We start from the raw sequence: 5,775 nt of genomic DNA, 5'->3' as shown, positions 1-5,775 counted from the left end.
GAAGCTAAAGCACAACTCTCTGGAGAAAATCTGACAGAAATTTTCGAAAAAGAATGAGACATGGCCGAAAATAATAACAATGCAAGGAAGATGCTTGGTGACTTTACTGCACCAAATTCCAATTTACATGGAAGAAGCATCTCAATCCCTGCCATTGAAGCAAACAATTTTGAGCTAAAGCCTCAATTAGTTTCTCTGATGCAACAGAATTGCAAGTTTCATGAACTTCCATCAGAAGATCCTTTTCAGTTCTTAACTGAATTCTTGCAGATCTGTGATACTGTTAAGACTAATGGAGTTGACTCTGAGGTCTACAGGCTTATGCTTTTCCCGTTTGCTGTAAGAGACAGAGCTAGAATATGGTTGGACTCTCAACCTAAAGATAGCCTGAACTCTTGGGATAAGCTGGTCACAGCTTTCTTAGCCAAGTTTTTTCCTCCTCAAAAGCTTAGCAAGCTTAGAGTGGATGTTCAAACCTTCAAACAGAAAGAAGGTGAATCCCTCTATGAAGCTTGGGAGAGATACAAGGAACTGACTAAAAAGTGTCCTTCTGACATGCTTTCAGAATGGACCATCCTGGATATATTCTATGATGGTCTGTCTGAATTATCAAAGATGTCATTGGACCATTCTGCAGGTGGATCCATTCACCTAAAGAAAATGCCTGTAGAAGCTCAGGAACTCATTGACATGGTTGCAAATAACCAGTTCATGTACACTTCTGAAAGGAATCCTGTGAGTAATGGGATGCCTCAGAGGAAGGGAGTTCTTGAAATTGATACTCTGAATGCCATATTGGCTCAGAATAAAATATTGACTCAGATAGTCAATATGATCTCTCAGAGTCTGAATGGATTGAAGGAATTATCCAACAGTACTATAGAGGCATCTTCTGAAGAAGAAGCTTATGATCCTGAGAACCCTGCAATAGCAGAGGTGAATTACATGGGTGAACCCTATGGAAATACCTATAATCCTTCATGGAGAAATCATCCAAATTTCTCATGGAAGGATCAAAAAAAGCCTCAACAAGGCTTTAATAATGGTGGAAGAAACATGTTTAGCAATAGCAAGCTTTTTCCATCGTCCACTCAGCAACAGACAGAGAATTCTAAGCAGAATCCATCTAGCTTAGCAAATATAGTCTCTGATCTATCTAAGGCCAATTTAAGTTTCATGAATGAAACAAGGTCCTCCATTAGAAATTTGGAGGCACAAGTGGGCCAGCTGAGTAAAAGGGTCACTGAAACTCCTCCTAGTACTCTCCCAAGCAACACAGAAGAAAATCCAAAGAGAGAGTGCAAGGCCATTGATTTGACCATCATGGCCGAACCTACAAGGGAGGAGGGGGACGTGAATCCCAATGAGGAAGACCTCATGGGACGTCCTCTGACCAATAAGGAGTTTTCCTTTGAGGAACCAAAGGAATCTGAGGCTCATCTAGAGACCATAGAGATTCCATTAAACCTCCTTTTACCCTTCATGAGCTCTGATGAGTATTCATCCTCTGAAGAGGATGAGGACATTACTGAAGAGCAAGTTGCTAAATACCTTGGTGCAATCATGAAGCTTAATGCCAAATTATTTGGTAATGAGACTTGGGAAGATGAACCTTCCTTGCTTACCAATGAACAAAATGCTTTGGATAGACTGAAATTACCTCAAAAGAAACAGGATCCTGGTAAATTCTTAATTCCCTGTGACATAGGCACCATGACCTTTGAGAAGGCTCTGTGTGACCTAGGGTCAGGAATAAACTTAATGCCACTCTCTGTAATGGAGAAACTTGGGATCTTTGAGGTGCAAGCTGCCAGAATCTCATTAGAGATGGCAGACAACTCAAGAAAATAGGCTTATGGACTAGTAGAGGACGTGCTAGTAAAGGTTGAAGGCCTTTACATCCCTGCTAATTTCATAATCCTAGACACTGGGAAGGAAGAAGATGAATCTATCATCCTTGGAAGATCCTTCCTAGCCATAGCAAGAGCTACGATTGATGTGGACAAAGGAGAGTTGGTCCTTCAACTGAATGAGGACAACCTTATATTTAAAACTCAAGGATCTCCTTCTGTAAACATGGAGAGGAAGCATGAAAATCTTCTCTCACTGCAGAGTCAACCAAAGCCCCCACAGTCAAACTCTAAGTTTGGTGTTGAACCCCTACATTCAAACTCTAAGTTTGGTGTTAGGAGGTTCCAACCTTGCTCTGATTATCTATGAGGCTCCATGAGAGCTAACTGTCAAGTGGTGCACGAATTGTGAATCACACTTTTCACAACTCGTACCACTAACCAGCAAGTGCACTGGGTCGTCCAAGTAATACCTCACGTGAGTAAGGGTCGAATCCCACGGAGATTGTTAGTTTGAAGCAATCTATGGTTATCTTGTAAATCTTAGTCAGGAAGTCAATTATGTTTATCAGTTGAATTGTGAATAACCAAGAGAACATAAATTAAAGATTACTTGTTGTGCAGTAATGGAGAATATGTTGGAGTTTTGGAGATGCTTTGTCTTCTGAATCTCTGCTTTCCTCTGTCTTCTGATTCACGCACGCCCTCCTATGGCAAGCTGTGTGTTGGTGGATCACCGTTGTCAATGGCTACCTTCCGTCCTCCCAGTGAAAACTACGCTCACGCGCTCTGTCACAGCACGGCTAATCACCGGTTGGTTCTCGATCCGGTTGGAATAGGATTTACTATCCTTTTGCGTCTGTCACTAACGCCCAGCCTTCAAGAGTTTGAAACGCGTCACAGTCATTCAATCCTTGAATCCTACTCGGAATACCACAGACAAGGTTTAGACTTTCCGGATTCTCATGAATGCTGCCATCAGTTCTAGCTTATACCACGGAGATTCTGATTAAAGAATCTAAGAGATACTCATTCAATCGTATATAGAACGGAGGTGGTTGTCAGGCACACGTTCATGGTTTGAGGAAGGTGATGAGTGTCACAGCTCATCACCTCCATCACAGTTAAGCGCGAATGAACATCTTAGATAGGAACAAGCGTGTTTGAATGGAAAACAGAAATACTTGCATTAATTCATCGAGACACAGCAGAGCTCCTCACCCCCAACAATGGGGTTTAGAGACTCATGCCGTCAGAGAATACCAAGTTTAGATCTGAAATGTCATGAGATACAAAATAAGTATATAAAAGTTGTTTAAATACTAAACTAGTAGCCTAGGGTTACAAAATATGAGTGGACTATGATGGATGATGCAGAGGTCCACTTCTGGGGCCCACTTGGTGTGTGATGGGGCTGAGATTTAAGTGAGTCACGTGCAGAGGCCATTTGTGGAGTTGAACGCCAGTTTTTATGCCAGTTTGGGCGTTCAACTCCAGTTTTTGATCCTTTTCTGGCGCTGGACGCCTAGAATTGGGCAGAGAACTGGAGTTGAACGCCAGTTTACGTCGTCTATCCTTGTGCAAAGTATGGACTATTATATATTTCTGGAAAGCCCTGGATGTCTACTTTCCAATGCAATTGGAAGCATGCCATTTCGAGTTCTGTAGCTCCAGAAAATCCAATTTGAGTGCAGGGAGGTCAGAATCCAACAACATTAGCAGTCCTTTTTCAGCCTGAATAAGATTTTTGCTCAGCTCCTTCAATTTCAGCCAGAAAAATACCTGAAATTACAGAAAAACACACAACTCATAGTAAAGTCCAGAAATATGAATTTTTTCTAAAAACTACTAGAAATAGACTAAAAACTAACTAAAACATACTCTAAACTATATGAAATTATCCCCAAAAAGCGTATAAAATATCCGCTCATCACAACACCAAACTTAAACTGTTGCTTGTCCTCAAGCAACTAGACAAATAAAATAGAAGACTAATAGGTTGAGAAGCAATAATATCTCAGTGTTTTTGATTGAAGCTCAGATTCTAATTAGATGAGCGGGACTAGTAGCTTTTTGCTTCTGAACAGTTATGGCATCTCACTTTATCCATTGAAGCTCAGAGTGATTGGCATCTATAGGAACTCAGAATTCAGATAGTGTTATTGATTCTCTTAGTTCAGTGTGATGATTCTTGAATACAGCTTCTTTATGAGTCTTGGCCGTGGCCCTAAGCACTTTGTTTTCCAGTATTACTACCGGATACATAAATGCCACAGACACATAACTGGGTGAACCTTTTCAGATTGTGACTCAGCTTTGCTAAAGTCCCCAATTAGAGGTGTCCAGAGTTCTTAAGCACACTCTTCTTTTTGCTTTGGACCTTGACTTTAACCGCTCAGTCTCAAGTTTTCACTTGACACCTGCACGCCACAAGCACATGGTTAGGGACAGCTTGGTTTAGCCGCTTAGACCAGGATTTCAGTCCTTTAGGCCCTCCTATCCACTGATGCTCAAAGCCTTGGGATCCTTTTTAATTGCCCTTGCCTTTTGGTTTTAAGGGTTATTGGCTTTTTCTGCTTGCTTTTGCTTTTTTTTTTTTTTCTGCAAGCTTTGTTCTTTGCTGCTTTTTCTTGCTTCAAGAACCATTTTGATGATTTTTCAGATAATCAATAACATGTCTCATGTTCATTATTCTTTCAAGAGCCAACATATTTAACAGTCTTAAACAACAAATTCAAAAGACATATGCACTGTTCAAGCATTCATTCAGAAGACAGAAAGCATTGCCACCACATTTAACCAATTAGAATTTGTTTTATTTAAACTCGAAATTTTATTGCTTCTTATTCAAAAGATCTACTATTTTATTCATGTTTAATGATGATGAGAAAAATAAACTATAGCTTAATTGGAGATAAAATCAAACTAGACACTAATTACTACTAATGATCATGTAATGAAGACACAGACATAGATAAGCACTTATCATAGAGAAAACGAAAAACAGAGAAAGTAAGAACAAGGAATGAGTCCACCTTAGTGATGATGGCATTTCCTTCTTGAGGCACCAATGATGTTCTTGAGCTCTTTTATGTCTCTTCCTTGCCTTTGTGGCTTGATTCCTAGTGATTTTTGGTATTTCTATCCTCAGTTGCTTCCAATAATTATGTGGAGGGAAGTGCATCCCCTGAGGTATCTCTTGATTTGCAGCCACATGTTCTACCACTGAGCTATAGATCCTTTACATAATTGTTTTACCACACCAAACTTAGAATGTTGCTCGCCCTCGAGCAAAAGAAGAGGGAATTGCACACAACTCTGGGCGTTCAGCGCCAGGTTGGTGCCCATTTTGGGCGTTCAACGCCCATTTACTAGCCATTTCTGGCGTTGAACGCCAGAACCATGCTCTGTTCTGGCGTTGAACGCCAGACAGGTGCTTCCTCCAGGGTGTGATTTTTCTTCTGCTGTTTTTGATTCCGTTTTCAATTTTTAATATTTATTTTGTGACTCCACATGATCATGAACCTAATAAAACATGAAAAATCATGAGAATAAATAAAAATTGGGTTGCCTCCCAACAAGCGGTTCTTTACTGTCCTTAGCTGGACTTTGCTGAGCTTTTAATCTAGCTTCAGCCTTGAGCATTCTTGCTCAGTGTTGCCTTCAAGATAATGCTTGATTCTCTGTCCATTGACAATGAACTTCTTATCAGAATCAATATCTTGAAGCTCCACATAACCATATGGTGATACACTTGTAATCACGTATGGTCCCCTCCACCGGGATTTCAGTTTCCCGGGGAATAGCCTGAGTCTAGAGTTAAACAACAGAACCTTCTGTCCTGGTTCAAAGATTCTAGATGACAGCTTTCTGTCATGCCACTTTTTTTATTTTTCTTTATATAGCTTGGCATTTTCGAAAGCTG

At 40.5% G+C, this 5,775-nt stretch overlaps 1 non-coding gene across 1 annotated transcript; it reads right to left on the bottom strand.

Moving 5' to 3' along the window:
- Window positions 1–453: 453 nt before the first annotated feature.
- On the bottom strand, window positions 454–561 carry LOC112739497 (small nucleolar RNA R71). Its single transcript, XR_003170433.1, has one exon. It is a non-coding gene; the product is annotated as a small nucleolar RNA R71 (small nucleolar RNA).
- Window positions 562–5,775: the final 5,214 nt, after the last annotated feature.

Source organism: Arachis hypogaea, chromosome 13 (assembly GCF_003086295.3).
Source record: "Arachis hypogaea cultivar Tifrunner chromosome 13, arahy.Tifrunner.gnm2.J5K5, whole genome shotgun sequence".
In the NCBI taxonomy this organism is placed as follows: Eukaryota; Viridiplantae; Streptophyta; class Magnoliopsida; order Fabales; family Fabaceae; genus Arachis; species Arachis hypogaea.
This window is presented reverse-complemented; position numbering and strand designations above follow the sequence as displayed.